Source organism: Sus scrofa, chromosome 6, assembly GCF_054392235.1.
Source record: "Sus scrofa isolate SSC_HxYL_T2T_F1_AM1 chromosome 6, Sscrofa_HxYL_maternal_Yorkshire_Landrace_v2.0, whole genome shotgun sequence".
Classification (NCBI taxonomy): domain Eukaryota; kingdom Metazoa; phylum Chordata; class Mammalia; order Artiodactyla; family Suidae; genus Sus; species Sus scrofa.
The window spans coordinates 146803843-146820410 of NC_139388.1; the positions used below are offsets into that span (position 1 = coordinate 146803843).

The 16568-nt window shown below is 37.5% G+C and overlaps 1 long non-coding RNA gene across 3 annotated transcripts in view; it reads right to left on the minus strand.

Annotated features, from left to right (window-relative positions):
* The window catches only part of LOC106507649 (uncharacterized), a 279942-nt gene extending 274165 nt beyond the window's left edge, over positions 1-5777 (minus strand). For 2 of the 3 annotated variants that reach the window (XR_001303787.3, XR_001303788.3), the window contains exon 1: positions 5632-5777. This is a non-coding gene — a long non-coding RNA (uncharacterized LOC106507649). The remainder of the gene's footprint in view (positions 1-5631) is intronic. The other variant, XR_014807974.1, reaches the window with a different exon arrangement.
* Positions 5778-16568: the final 10791 nt, after the last annotated feature.

Here is a 16568-nt window from a genome sequence, read left to right on the forward strand (position 1 = left end):
AAAAAAAAAAAAAAAAAAAAAAAAAAAAAAAAAAAGAAGATAAGATCTGAGCCCTTCATTCTCTGCTCTCTTTCCCATGAAAGCCATCTGTTAAAGACTGAATGTTGACATTTCTCCAAAATTCATATGTTGAAGCCCTAATCCCCAGTGTGATGGTATTTGGAGTGGAGCGTTTGAGAGATAATTATGTTTAGATGAATTCCATGATGGGATTAGTGTCCTTATAAAAAAAAGAAACCAGAGCTCTCAACCTGGTTGCATGTGAGAACACAGCAAAAAGGTGTCCATCTATAAGCTTAGAAGCAGGTCTTCACCAGGAACAGAATCTTTCCAGTCTCCATAACTATGAGAAATAATGTCTGTTGTTCAAGCTAACTAGTCTTTTGTATTTTGTTGTAATATCCCAGGTTGACAAATATAAGAAATTGGTGCCAAGAGTGGGGGTCCTACTGTAACAAATACCTAAAAATGTGGGAGCAGCTTCGGAACCTGGTAATGTGTAGAGGCTAGCAGAATTTTAAGGTACATGCTAGAAAAAGCCAATATTGCCATGAAAAGATGGCTAAAGGTGTTTGTGAGGAGGCCTCAGAAGAAAAAAGGAACCTATAGAAGATACCAGAAAACTAGGTTCACCTCTTGGTGGGTGTTAATCTAAAAGATACAACAAAGCCAAAGATCGGAAGAAGGAAGTATTTACTATGCTTGTATCAATTAAGCAGAACACTGGGGATATTTCCCAAAGGAGTGTCTCCAGTAAAACTGAGGAATTTTGTTTGTTTTTTTGTGGGTTTTTTTTGGTCTTTTTAGGACATGTGGAGGTTCCCAGGCTAGGGGTCTAATCAGAGCTACAGCTGCTGGCCAGAGCCACAGCTACAGCAACACCAGATCCGAGCTACATCTGCAACCTACACCAGCTCATGGAAACACTGGATCCTCAACCCACTGAGCAAGGCCAGGGATTGAACCTGCAACCTCATGGTTCCTAGTCAGATTTGTTTCCACTGGGCCACAATGGGAACTCCAAAACTGAGGAAGTTTTAAGCTATACGTATACATGAAAGGGCTTGAGCAGAGGAGAGTTCAACGCAGAATTGGGGCAAAGGTGGACAAAGTCTAGGCTTTAGTTGACCAAAGTCAACAAGGGTCAACATCATCATTCCATCCTCCACCTGGGTGGGGCCCTTAGTTCCTGCAGAACTCAAAGAGAGTATCAGATTGTTAGGTATATCCCTTGAGGGGGAACAAGGACTCAGTTTTATTGCTGAGCTGTTGTTTCTTAACTGCTTTTCCTTTGTTCCTGCATTCCTTTACTTCCTTTAAGATCACTGATTACTGACAAGCATTTTAGCCAGGTTAGATAACAAAATGGCTCAAGCCAAAGTGAGTTCTCTTGTATCAAGAAAGACGTTCCTGGTTTTCTTTCTCCAGGAACCCCCTAACCTATCTGCTTACACTTACATCTTCTTAGAGAATACACAAAAAATCATGAGCAGAATGTGGTTAGAAATATGGACAGTAAGGGCCATTCTGGTGAGGTCTCCAATAAAAATAAGAAACCTGTTAGTAGAAACTGGAGGAAAGGTAATCCGTATAGTAAAGAGGCAAAGAACTTGGCCAAATTTTGTTCATATTCTCACTTTTTATGGAAGGAGAACTTGCAAAGAATGAAATCGGGTATCTAGTTGAGATTTCAAAGCAGTGTTAAATGAGTTGCTTGGTTCCTCCTGACTGCTTATAGTAAAATGTGAGAAAAGAAAAAATAAATTTAAAAAAAAGAAAAGCAAATGTTAAACCAGAAAGAATCAGAGCTTAAGGATTTGGAAAATCCTTGGCCTTCCCATATTCCAGAAAATGAGAAAATGTATTCAGAAAAGAACCACTAATGGTATAGTCAAACAGCCATTTAATAAGGCAATCATTATGGGTATAAGCCCCTTCCCTAATCAGGCACCCCAACAGAAGCACTTTCAGTTTGAACTGAAAAAGACAGAGGCAGGATGAAATGAAGGACTTCTTAGATGCTACAGATCACAGAGCTCCACAGCTGCCATTGTGTGGTATGCTTCAGAACCACAAGAAATGACCCTGAAGGCAATTCAGAGATGGTCAAGGCTGTTTCTTTGGTTTCAAAGCAAAGGGGATGGGGGCAGGGAGTGGATTGCTATCAACAGGCCAGACAGCAGCCTCTTCAGAGACATGGAGACAAGGTACCTTGGGCGCTAGGGGCAGGGCCACCTGAACCTTTGTGATATGACCCCCATCTGACAGAGTCCTGCGGGTGAGACCCAGGCCAAGGAGAGGAAGAGAAAAGAAAAGAAAAGAAACAAGAAAAGAACAAGAAAAAGACCTTGGTATCCATGTCAGTCCTAGACTCCTCATCTCCCTGTCTCATCCTCCTCACTAATTCAAAAAACTCACTTAAAATTCATCACTTAAAGTTTACCTTCAGTACCACCTATGAGAAGTAGTCTGTGACACCTGACTCCACCACAAGACTGAATTAAGTTTAAAAAAAAAAAAAGATTGAATTAAGTCTTCTTCCTTCATGCTTCTATAACACTTGATGCATACCTGAATCCACACAACTCAGATTGGGACTCAAACCCTGCCAAAACCCAGACTGGGACTTGAACCCATGTACTGGTACTCTAACCCAGCCAAAACACAGACTGGGACTTGAACACACTATCTTGTAATTAAAGTCACACACACCTGGTGTCAGGACTTTACTGAAGTTCTTTATGTCTCAGCACAGAAGGAATTCAGCAAGAGGCAAAGTGATAAGTAAGAAGTAGATTTAGCGAGAAAGGTAGAGTGTAGCCATCTTAGAAGGCAAGAGCAGCCTTGAAAATACACATGCCATAGACAGAATGCAGTCCATCTCAAAAGAAGAGCAGCCCCAAATATGGGGTGGTGAGTTGTTATGGGCTGGGTAGTTTCATAGGCTAATAAGTGGGAGGATTATTCCAATTATTTCAGGAAAGCGGCTATAATTTTCAGGAATTGGACCACCATCCACTTTTTGCCCTTTTAAGGTCAGCCTTGGAACTGTCACGACACCTGTGTGTGTGTCATTTAGCACGCCAGTGTATTACAAAGAGCGTATAATGAGGCTCAAGGTCTCGTGGAAGTCCAATTTTCCGCCATCTTGGGCCCAATAGGTTCCAAAAATTTTCTGTCCCATCCTCAACGGTTACATCGTTCCTTTAAAGGTTGTAAAGGTTGTGCCCTGCCCCCTTCCCTCCTGTTTCATACCTTCTTTAATAAACTTACTACACTGATTTTTAATCATATATTTATGTATTTATTTTCTCCATTAGACTAAAAACATCTTAAAAGCAGACCACCATGTTTTATTCATTTTTGTAACCTGTGTAAAGGTATTATTATTACTCCCTAATTTTATCATTCCATTATTTCCTAGACACATCTGACATACTAATTTTAGCAATCTTTTTTAAAAATAAGAAGAAACCTTTCAAAATATCTTTATCAGTATCCTCGTTTTAGAGCTCAGGTAACTGAGACCCATGAAATTTAAGGAGACTTCTCAATTCATAACAGAAGTCAAATGAGAAACCAAATCTCTAGTCTGACAGTCAAGTGTTGTTTCAGTGCCTCACAAACGCTCCTTTATTGCTATATCTTTATAAGCAAATCCATAAATGATCTATGACAGGCTGCTTCTAAAATGGTCCCCAGTGATCTCTCGGCTCCTGGAATTGTAATCCTCTCCCCGTGTGTGTGGTCTGGAACCTAATGACTTGCTTCTCGTGAATAAAACCCGTGAATAAAATGCAATTAAATTGATGGGATGTCACTTCCAAGAATAGATTAAGAAAATCTGGGACTTCTGTCCTTGCCACTTTCTCTCTTGCTGGTGCTCTTTTGCTCTTTTTGCTGGCTCACTCTGATGAACCAGGCTGCCTAGGAACTAAAGACAGCCTCAGTTCAACAACCCAGAAAGAACTTAATCCTATTAATAACCATTTCTGTGAGCTTAGAAGCAGATCCTTCCCCAGTTAAGTTTCATATAAGACTACAACCTCAGCTGACACTTTGATTGCAATCTTGTAAGGGTCCTTGTGTTATCCTGTGCCCAGATTGCTGACCCATGGACACTCTGAAATAATAAATTTTGTTGTTTTAAGCTAAAAAGCTTTGGGGTGAGTTGTAGAAGCAATAAAAACTAATACAAATTTTGTACCTATAAGTGTCAGGTTACCATACAAATACCTGGAAATGCAGTAGTTGCTTTGGAACTAGACTGAAAGGATTTTGAATAGCATTACTGAGAAATTCTAAGTTGCTTTGAACAGGCTGTTAACAGAAATCTGTATTTTGAAAATGCTGCCAGTGAGGGTTCAAAACAAAGTGCAGAAACTAGAAGGAGGATTCCTGTTATGGAGAGTCAGAAAACTTAGCAACACTGTCACCTGCAGTTCTGTGAAAAACAGAATGTATACCACTAGCCACCATGCTATGAGGAAACCCAAGAGCCGCACAAGAGGGTATTTAGAAGTGTTCTGCTGACAGCCCCAGCTAAGGTTCCAGCATGAACTATTCCATTCCCAGCATGAAGGGGAATGAGAAAGATTTCTCATGATTCTAGACCCCAGTTTTCAAGTTACTCCCAAACACAGAGTCGTCTTCCCATAGAGCAGAGTCCCATATCACAGAGCAGAGATAAGAATTTATTTTGTCCTTTCCAAATTCTTGATTCATGGAATTTGTGACTATAATAAAATGTTTGTCACTTCATTCCACTAAGTTTGGGGCGTCATGTTATGCAGCAATAGTAACTGGAGAAGATTACATCAACAAAAGTTGCAATGGGATCAGAAGGTGGTACTCAAGACCAGGGACAACAAGATATCTCAGTAAGGGTTACCCAGGAAATTAGACAGCATGTGGACCAGACAATTCTCCCCTGGTGCTATGATGTCATTTGTATAAGCTATAACCAGATGACATCCTTAGGAAATAAAAGCAAAAGTTCTTAAAAGTGGAAAATAATCTTGATCGAAATGTGAATTTTGAACTAAGTATACATCTTTAAATTAAATAAATATTTATTATAAATACTCTATGGTTTATACTGAGAGTGACTGAGTTACTTGCAAAATGGCAACATTGGGAATTTCCCACTGTTTGCAAAAATGGGGAGATTCCAGAGCAAAACTGAGTTCAATTATAGAGAAGTAAAATTTATATTTATGAATTCTTGAGTTGTGCTTGTAAATTTTAAACCCTGCACACTTAACAATTACTTGCTTGTTTTGGTATCTGTATTCTCTACTGACAATAGACTTTCAGAGAACCAAGATTATGATTACACTGCTCATTATTCTATTCCTAGCTCCTAGCACATGATTTGTCACATCACAGAAGCACAATAAATATTTGTTGAATGAATAAATGAATAGAAATACATGCTAACTGACAATCATAGGGATCACCATGGTAAAATTCTATCCTCAGCTAATAAGCAATTTTAACAAGTATGAATCTTTTTGTTCACAATCATAAGCACATTATTTCCTCCAATTTAATTTAGTCTCAGGTCTGAGCTTCCTAGTTGTTGGACTATCAAGAATATTATCCCAGTCTTACCAGGGTTCTCTCACTCACCATCATGATAGCTATTGCCTTCTTCAGAGTCCAAGCTTGAAATCTGTCCGCTCTTTGCTGCCTCTATACCTCACTGAGAGCATGAGAACATTGTGTGAAGTTGGACTGTGATTCCACTGCCCTGGCTGCACTCTGCAAACATTCCTGTCTGGATGCTGTCATTGTGATGAAACTAAAAAAACTATTGGTCCTTTGACAAGGATCCTCAAGGGTCTCCTCAGAGGCCTGAGTTATAGAGGATGAAATGTCAGTAGATGAAAGCATTCAGGCTAGCAGCTGAATGCATTGAGAAGGGTCTAGACTACTTTTCCAAGATGCATCAGTACTAATTACCACAACAATTCTCAACCGATGGCAAAATATCCAGCATTTTTGCAATAAAGACAAAGTTAGCCTAAAGACTACATAAACCCTCCCCTCAAAGCAACATTGCATCTCAGGTCAATTTTCTAGATAATAAGTACCCTCTACAAAACCACTGTACTATTTCTACACAGCAAAGAACATTCATCCTGTATAAGCTGTCCCAGCATATGAAACAACAGACCACCAACTGTGCAAGTCACAGTGACCAGGATGGCTTGTCTGAGGCCCTCATTTTTAGTGCTGCTGAATCAAGTGGGACTTACAATTTAGCAGGTGTCAGGAACACAGACCTCACATCCTACTGGCTGTGAACAAAGCTATCAGGTATATCAGTGGAGTTCACTCCAGACACCAATATACATTATGAGCCAAAAGCACCCCACTGAGACTTAATTTAATTAGTTTAAAAACACAATCTTTATCATTCTAATGCTAAGTAGTTTAAATGGAATGGCTATTATCTTATTATTAAAATACTATGAATGTGAAATAATATTACCAGCCTCCATAAATATTTCATAAGAATTCTCCTTTGTGGTTGTGTACAAAGAATACAACCAGCACACTTTAACTTGCTTCTTCATTACCAGTAACTAAATAATGCAGATACCAGAAACTAATTTTTAATAATAATCAAAGAGAAATTAAAAGAATCTACTTCCAAAAGGAGGAATTTCCGCAGGTTTACTCTTCTGCATTTAGCTCCATAAGATTAAACATCTCTACAGAAGGAAGAAAATTCAATTGCTTTTACATATAAATTAACTACATTTTTTTCACTGTTATCTATTTACTTGGCTCATGCATTTACTCTAGAAGTTGTCCTTTCAATACAGAAAAACTGGATCTAAACAAAAAAAAATCATCTTAGTTTAAGGAAGAGTTAACACAACTTCCCTCAATCACCTTCCTATTCTCTTCATCCACGTGACAGTACGGCAGGCTAACTTGTTAGTTGTAAATAGGATAAAACCACACTCTTTGCAGTTCTTGAAAATGAAATGTTGAATAAAAGAAGTGTTTCTTTTGATCTTTCCATAAAGTATTGCCACATTAATTCTATTACTCTGTGATTCTTTCTTACTAAAACAGAGTGAGCATAATGATGCCTTGTCTAAGGGAGGGTGATGAATTAGGGGAAAAGCAGAGATGGCTTTTGAGTTTCAAAACCCAAGACACTTAATTTTCAAGGTTTTGAGCTTCTGAGGTCCCAAAATCTAGCTCTTAAAAATATAAAATGTATGCTTTATAAAATAGACTGGAAATTACGAAGGAAAAGTCACGTTACATCATTTGTGGCCTAGACAAAGCCTCCCTTTGACTGTGGGGATGTGGGGCAGGAGCAGGAAGACAGGGGAGAGTGAGACAGAGAAGGCTGTACGCTGGTGAATCCCTAAGAAAGAGCCCCTAGGGGCTGGGGATTGGGAGGCAGAGGAATACTGGAATCTGAGGGGAGAGAGGATCTCTGTCCTTTGTTTTCACGTAAAACAGATAGGAACTTGATAGCTGTGTCCTCCATCTGCAGCACAGTAGGAGGATAGTGGAGAGATGCCTGTGGGGCTTGTCTAAATGGAGAGATTTCCCCTATGTCATTGGGGTTCAGGAGCCCAGCCAAAAGTTTTTATGTACCAAGTGGGGAACAGAGGCCACATGATTGAGACAGTATAGTAGTGACACACATGGACCAATTACTGAAAGTGGGAAAAATAATGTATATCTCAGCTAACATCGCAGTGGATAGATGACCATAACCAGGAATGAGAAGAAACCCTCCCAGAGCCCCCAGAAGCCTCTGGAACTCAGATACATGGGGAAAAGTGAAAGAGGGCAGCTACCCCTGAAATGATTGAATTGACTAATATTTCATCTTTACCAGCAGGCAGAATAAGGGTTCAAAATAAAAACTGTTATAAAAAAAGAGTTATTTTTTATTTATGTATTTGTTTTGTACATTGTGGCCTGAAATCTGCACTTTCTAGATCTGTGTTCTTAAAACAATCCATTTTAAGAATACAAGGACTGTGATTCATCATTTAGGAAAAAAAAAGGGGGGGGGGGACTATGTCTTCTTTTATGTTCTTGGCCAGAGTCTCCTGAATTGTCCAGCTCTTGATATTTATGGATTCCCAGAACTGCAGTGAGAAACCATGATGCAGTCCACCTGACATTATTTCTACTGCAGAGGGATTTTTAAACCCTACCTCTAGCTAAACAACTAAGAGTCATATAAATAACAAAAAATATTCCTAACCCCAACCTGTCCTCTGAATACTACTACTTTTTAGACACAGAGAACTGGAGATTTCAGCTTGACACACATTTCTTCTATATAAGTAAGAAGATAAATGAAATTTTATTTACAAGAATCTCATTTCACATGTAAAATGTATACCTATACTGTATTACTCAGAGCCTAGAGAAACTTTAGCTCCTGTGTATTTTCCAAATCTCTCTGCATTCCCTCAAAATTGTACCTTAAGGGACCCATTTTTATCTTAATACATTTTGTAAAGAATAACATTAAATGAAATTGGAAAACTAGATAAATTTGTAATCTTCTGTATAGCTTTTTCTTCTAGAAAAATTTAATCAGTTTTTATAACAAACAGCAATTCCAAAGGTTAAATTATTTTTAAAGTCTCTACCAAGCCAAGAAATGCTCAAGAGGTTACTTATTTAGTTATGTCCACAAAGGAACTCAAGGTGACAAGAGCAAGAGAAAGTTGTATGATTTAACAAGGGCCCCTGTCAGAAAGCAGTCATCAATCCCAGGTCAAGGTTATGTTTGAGAGACAAAAATAGAGAGAGAATAAAATTGGACTTCCCAACACAAATCTTCCACAGACCTGCTTTGTACATGCACCTCTTGCCCCAGCATCTATGATATTCCTGCTTCACACTGATGTTGTAATTCTCCATGAAATGTTCCCTAACTTGTGACGCCCCCCAACTCTGGCCTTTTTTTCATACATGTATAAATCTTAATAATCTCTTAAGGTCTAATCCAAATACCTCTCTTTCTCTTTTATGCACACGCGAACACACATCTAAGTCCTAATTGTTTTGTTTGTTTTTTGTTTTTTGCTTTTTAGGATTGTACTTGTGGCACATGGAGGTTCCCAGGCTAGGGGTCTAATTGGAGCTACAGCTGCCGGTCTACACCACAACCAGATCTGAGCCATGTCTGCCGACTACACCACAGCTCAAGGCAACGCCGAATCCTTAACCCACTGAGCAAGGCCAGGGATTGAACCTGCAACCTCATGATTACTAGTTGTATTCATTTCTTCTGTGCCACCACAGTAACTCCTAAATCCTAATTGTGTATCTCCCCACTATAAACTCAAGACTTCTATAGCTCTCATTGCTAGACCAGTAACACCTTTTTGATCTTCCAATCTGTCAGCTGTGTCTGATTTATCCAATGGACCTCGATATTATTTGAGGGTTGAAAATGTGACTAACATAAGTTTCTTACTCCCAAAAGAGCCCAGAGCCCTGTTAGTACTCAATAAACCACTTACTGAATTGAAACAACTCTGAAAAATCTTCCAGAGGATAAAAATTACATTCCTTGACTCCGCCAAGAACCTATCTTGCAATCTTCCACAAAGAAGAATTTACCAGAAGAATGACTCTAGTTGAAGTTGTTGACTCTGGGAACTTTACATAGTAGCTAACCTAAGATACCCATAGATACCAATTGCAACTTTTTGTTTCGGGATTTTGTGCTCTGATTTCGAAGTTTTTCATAGGAAAACTGAAGTTAGCTCTTCCTGAAACCCTCTATTTCAGAGATCATGTTACAAATAAAATAGGAAACTGATGCTAAAGTAGAAATGAACAAGAAGTAGTTGGACAGTATCTCCCTCAAATCAGACATGACCTTAAAAGTTTAAGACAAAGGCAATTGGCAAAAAAAAAAAAAAAAAAATCACTTTGAGTATAACACTTTCTGGAAACTTGTACAAGATATCTTGACAGTACAAAATCATTTAGATTCATCCATCCATCTCTGACAAACAGTACATAAACATAGCCTGTAGTATCTTTCTTCTTTATTAGGCTTCAAGATATGTTCCTCCTTCAGTAAATACACATCCCTTCCTTCTAACTTAATCTCTCCAATTTTTTTCCGCAACTGTACATTTCTGGTGCTTAGCTTTTTTTTTTTTTTTTTTTTTTTTTGGTTTTTAGGGCTGCACCTGTGGCACATGGAGTTTCCCAGACTAGGGGTCAAATCAGAGCTATGGCTACCAGCCTACACCACAGCCACAGCAACGCAGGATCTGAGCCATGTCTGCAATCCCACACCACAGCTCATAGAAAGGCCAGATTCTTAATCTGCTGAGCGAGGCCTGGGATCCAACCTCCAACCTCATAGTTCCTAGTCGGATTCGTTTCCACTGCTCCATGACAGTAACTCCTCTGCTGATTAGCGTCATGACATCTTGGTAAGTAGTTTTACAGAACAAACAAACTTTTTTTTCTTTTTGTCTTTTTAGGGCCTCACCCACAGTTCTGATTTGATCCCAGTTTAGGGGTCAAATCAGAACTGCAGGCCTACACCATAGCCACAGCAACACCAGATCCAGGCCTTGTCTGCAACATACACCACAGCTCATGGCAACACCAGATCCTTAACCCACTGAGTGAGGCCAGGGACTGAACCTGCATCCTCATGGATACTAGTCAGATTCGTTTCTGCTGAGCCATGACGGGAATTCCCAAATAAATGTTTTTTAAAAACCATTTTTTCTTGCTTCAAAATTTAATTTCAATCAGAATTCTCCACCAAAAACTATGCATGAAGTTTAAATCAATACACCTAACCTTATTCTGATTCCAGCCTTCAGGTAAAAAAACTTATTTGTTTTTTTGTTCCCTAACATTTTTTGTTCCCTAACATTTTATTTATTTGTTCCCTAACATTTTTAAAAATATCAATTACAAGTAACAACCACTATTTATATTCACTGAAAATTATGTTAAGAATTATTCTCATCTTAAAGATACTTGCACCCCAGCATTCACAGCTGCACTATTTACAATAGCCAAGACAACAAAACAACATAAATGTCCACAGACAGATGAATGGATAAGGAAATGTGGTATATACATACAATGGAATAAAAAAGGAATGAAATAATGTCATTTTTTGCAGCAACATGAATGGACCTAGATATTATCATACTAAGTGAAGTAAGTCAGAGAAAGACAAAATATATATCACTTATATGTGTAATCTAAAATATGACACAATGAATTTATTTGCAAAACAGAAACAAACTCACAGACACAAAAACTTATAGTTACCAAAGGGGAAGAGGTGGAAGGGATAAAATAGGAGTTTTGGATGAGCAAATACAAACTACTTTATATAAAATAGATAAACAATATGGTCCTACACAGGGATCTATAGCACAGGGAACTCTATTTAATACCTTATAGTGAACTATAATTTAAAATGTGAAAATAATATATACATATACATAACTAAATCACTTTGCTGTACACCATAATTCTGATACAATGCTGCAAATCAACTATATGTCAATAAAAAAATTATTATTCTCATCTTGGTAAAACACTTTAAGTGCAAACATGTTAATGAAACAAACAAAAAATCACTAACCCTTCATAATGATGATGATGATTACATAGGATGTTAAAGACCAGATTTCATATCCAAGCTCCTGTATACACAATATGTGTAACCCTAGGCTAGATACTCAAATTCTGAGTCTCAGTTTCTTCATCTTTAAAATGCTATTATGAAGTTCCCTAGAGGTTTAGTGATTAAGGTTTTGGCATGGTCACTGCTGTGACGCAGGTTCCATTCCAGACCTGGAAGCTTCTGTATGCTGTGAGTGTGGCCAAAAATAAAATAAAATAAAAATGTTGTTATAAGGATTAAATAAAATAGTTATGTGTGAAGCTCCTAATACAGAATCATCAATGAATACCAGCTCAGAAATTTCTTACCATCATATGCTACAATTATCATTGTTTACCCAAGTAGGGGTTTATTTTTATCACATAACAAGAAAACTTGTTATAAAGGCATAAAGTGCAGTGCTTAAGGAAGACATCCAAGACTCAGGCTCCTTGTGGATCTACCCATTTTAGTAAAGATCTTCATCCTTAGAGTCACAAGATGACTGCTCTACTTCCAGACAATTTGAATTCGTGTTAGCGACATATATCTTTTTCTATCCCTTTACTTTTAATCTCGTTGTGTCTTAATTTTTAAAGTGTGTTTCTTGGAGTTCCCGTCGTGGCGCAGTGGTTAACAAATCCGACTAGGAACCATGAGGTTGCGGGTTCGGTCCCTGCCCTTGCTCAGTGGGTTAACGATCCGGCGTTGCCGTGAGCTGTGGTGTAGGTTGCAGACGCGGCTCGGATCCTGCGTTGCTGTGGCTCTGGCGTAGGCCGGTGGCTACAGCTCCGATTGGACCCCTAGCCTGGGAACCTCCATATGCCGCGGGAGCGGCCCAAGAAATAGCAACAATAACAACAACAACAACAACAAAAAAGACAAAAGACAAAAATAAATAAATAAATAAATAAAATAAATAAAGTGTGTTTCTTGTAGATAATGTAGTTGGATCAATTCTTTTGAATTTGTAGCCAGAAGTGGGATTGTCAGACCATACAGTAGTTTTATTTTTAGTTTCTTGAGGAACCTCCATACTGTTTTCCATAGAGGCTACACCAACTTACATTCACACCAACAGTGCACAAGCATTCTAGTTTCTTCAAACCCTCACTAACACTATCTTTGTTTTATAGAGGTTTTTTTTTTTTAGTATAACAGCCCTTCAAACAGGAGGAGATATTTTACTGTGGTTTTGCTTTGCATATTCCCTCACAATTAGTGCTTGTTAAGGACACCTGTTGGGGAGTTATAAAGGGGTTAACAGGTTCAATCCCTGGCCTCATTCAGTGGGCTAAGGATCTGGTGTTGCTGTGAGCTGTGGTATAGATCACAGACACAGCTTGGATCTCATGTAACTGTGCCTGTGGCTGTGGCTGTGGCATAGGCCAGTGGTTACAGCTCCAATAAGACCCCTAGCCTGGGAACCTCCCATTTTCTATGAGTGGGGCCCTGAAATAGCAAAAAAAAAAAAGATACCTGTTGGACAGTTACATTATCTTCTTTGGAAAAATGGCAATTTAATTCCTTTGCCGATTTTTAATCAGGTTATTTGTGAGGTTTTTTTTTTATTTTTTTATATTGAGTTGTAGGAGTTCCTTTTATAATTGATGTATATATGTATATTCATCAGATATATGGTCTATAAGCATTTTCTCCCATTCCATAGTTTGGCTTTTTACTTTGTTGACTTTTTCTTTTGCTATACAGAAGCACTTTAGTTTGATGTAGTTCCACTTTATTTTTGTTTCTGTGACCTGTGGTTTTGATATCACATCCAAAAAATCTTTGCCAAGACCAATATTAGGACATTGTCTCTTATGTTTTCTTTATAATTTCAGATCTTATGTTTAAATCTTTAATCAATTCTGATTTGATTTTTGTGTTGTATAAGAGAAGGGTCCAATCTTATTCTTTTAGATGTGGATATCCAGTTCTTTCAGCACTAATTTGTTGAAGATAATATCATTTCTACACTGCATATTCTTGACACTCTTATCAAAGGTCAGTTAACCATAAATGAATGGATTTAATTCTAGACTCTATTCTGTTCCATTGGTCTATATGTTGTCTTTATGCCAGTACCATACTGTTTTAGCTACTGTAGCTTTGTAATATACTTTGAAATGAGGAGGTCTGGTGCCTCTAGTTTTTATTTTCACAACATTGATTTAGCTATTTGAGGTCATCTGTGATTCCTTATGAATTTTAGGATTGTTTTTTCCTATTTTTATTAAAAATAACATTGGGATTTTTATATTGATTACACTGAATCTGTAGATTACTTCGGGTAGCATGAACATTTTAACAATATTAAGTCTTTCAGTTTATGAACACAGGATGCTTTTCCATTTATTTGTGCCTTTAATCTCATTTAGCAATGTTTCATAGTTTTCAGTGTACATGTCCTACACTTCCTTAGTTAAGTTTATTTCTAAGGATTTTATCCTTTTTGATGTTTTTATAAGTGGATTATTTTCTTAATTTCTTTTTTGATAGTTTGCTGCTGGTGTATAGAAATGAAACATTTTTTAAAATTGGAGTACATTTGCTTTACAATATTGTGTTACTTTCAGGTGTACAGCAAAGTGATTTGGTTATACATATTTATATGTATATATCTATAACCTTTTTTCTATTCTTTTACATTATTGTTTATTAAAATATATTGATATAGTTCCCTGTGCTATACAGTAAATCCTTGTTTATTTTAGAAATGAAACATTTTTATGTTGATTTTGTACCCTGTTGTTTTACTGTATTCACTTATTTGTTAACTTTTATTGTGGAGTCTTTAAGGTTTTCTAAATATAAGACAATGTTATTTGCAAACAAAAATAATACATTTTTTTTTCTTTTAGGGCAGCACTGGCACTATATGGAGGTTCCCAATCTAGGGGTTGATTCAGGACCTGTAACCGTGGGCCTACACCATAGTTCATGGCAATGCCAGATCCTTTAACCCACTGAGTGAGGCCAGGGATCAAACCTGCGTCCTCATGGATGCTAGTTAGATACATTTCCACTGAGCCACGATGGGAACTCCACTTCTTCCCTTCTGATTTGGGTGCTTTTCACATTTTATTCTTGCCTAATGGCTCTGGCGAGTACTTCCAATACTATATTAAATAGAGGTGGTGAAAGTGGACATCCTTGTTTCTTTCTGATTTTAGAGGAAAACTTTCAGTTTTGTATGTTGAGCATGATGTTAGCTGTGGGCTTTCCACAGTTGACTTTCATTATATTAAAGTAAAATTCTTCCATAAGAAGACTGGTGAGAGTTTTTATAATGAAAGGGTGTTGAATAATGTCAAATGATTTTTATGCATCTATCGAGATGACCATAACCATATTTACCCTTCATTCTGTTAATGTGGTATATGATTTTAATCAATTTTCCTATGTTGAACCATTCTTTTATCCCAGGAATAAATCCTACTTGATCATGGCATTTTGGTCCTTTTATATTGTTGAATTCAATTCTCTAGTATTTTGTTGAGAATTTTTGCACCTAGGACTTACATTTGTGGCCAAGCAGAAACAAATTTGACTGGTATCCATGAGGATGCAGGTTCAATCACCAGCCTTGCTCAGTGAGTCAGGGACCTGGAACTGCCGTGAGCTGTGATATAGGCTGACAGCTATAGCTCTAATTCCACCCCCTAGCCTGGGAACATCCATATGCCATGGGTGCAGCCCTAAAAAGCAAAAATAAATAAAAATAAACACTATTTGCACTGTGTCTTTAAAAAAAAAAAAAAGAATTTTTGCATCTATATTCACCAAGGAAACTGGCTTATAGTTTTCTTGTGGTGTCCTTTTCTGGCTTAGTATCAGGGTAATGATGGTCTCATAAAAACACTCAAGTTTGAAAGTGTACTCTTCTTCAATTTTTTAGAAGAGTTAAGAAGAATTGATGTTAATTCTTTAAATGTTTGGTTGTAATTCACCAGTCTTCACTGGTCCTGTACTTTTCTTTGTAGGATGTTTTTAATTACTGATTTCACCCTCCTCTTTTGTTATTACTCTGTTCAAGTTTTCTATTTCTTCACAATTCAGTCTTGGTAGGTTGTATGTTTCTAGGAATTTGTTTCTTCTAGGTTATTCATTTTGTTGGTATATAATTGTACATAATAGTTACTTATGATTTTTTTTTTTTTGTCTTTTGTCTTTTTTTGTTGTTGTTGTTGTTGCTATTTCTTGGGCCGCTCCTGCGGCATATGGAGGTTCCCAGGCTAGGGGTCGAATCGGAGCTGTAGCCACCAGCCTACGCCAGAGCCACAGCAACGCGGGATCCGAGCCGCGTCTGCAACCTACACCACAGCTCACGGCAACGCCGGATCGTTAACCCAGTGAGCAAGGGCAGGGACCGAACCTGCAACCTCATGGTTCCTAGTCGGATTCGTTAACCACTGCGGCATGACGGGAACTCCTGCTTATGATCCTTTTTATATTTGAGGCATCCACTTTCATTTCTGACTTCGAGTCTTCTCTCTTTTTTTTTTTCTTAATTAGTATGGCTAAAGGTATGCCATACTCTTAGTTTCATCAATTTTTCTATTTTTCCATTCTCTACTTCATTTATTTCCACTCTAATCTTTATTATTTCCTTCCTTCTTACAATTTTGGGCTTATTTTTTTACTTCCTTAAAGTTTAAAGTTTTTTTTTTTTTTTTTTTTGAGATCTTTCTTCTCATTAACATAGGCATTTATCACTATAAACTTCCCTCTTAGTACTGCTTTTGCTGCGTCCCATAAGTTTTGGTATATTTTTGATTTTCATGTGTCTTAAGATATTTTCTAATATCTAATTTCCCTTTTGAATTCTTCTTTGATCCAATGGATATGCAAGAATGAATTGTTTAATTTCCACCTATTTGTGGATTTTTCAGTTTTCTTTTTTCTTTTTTTGCTT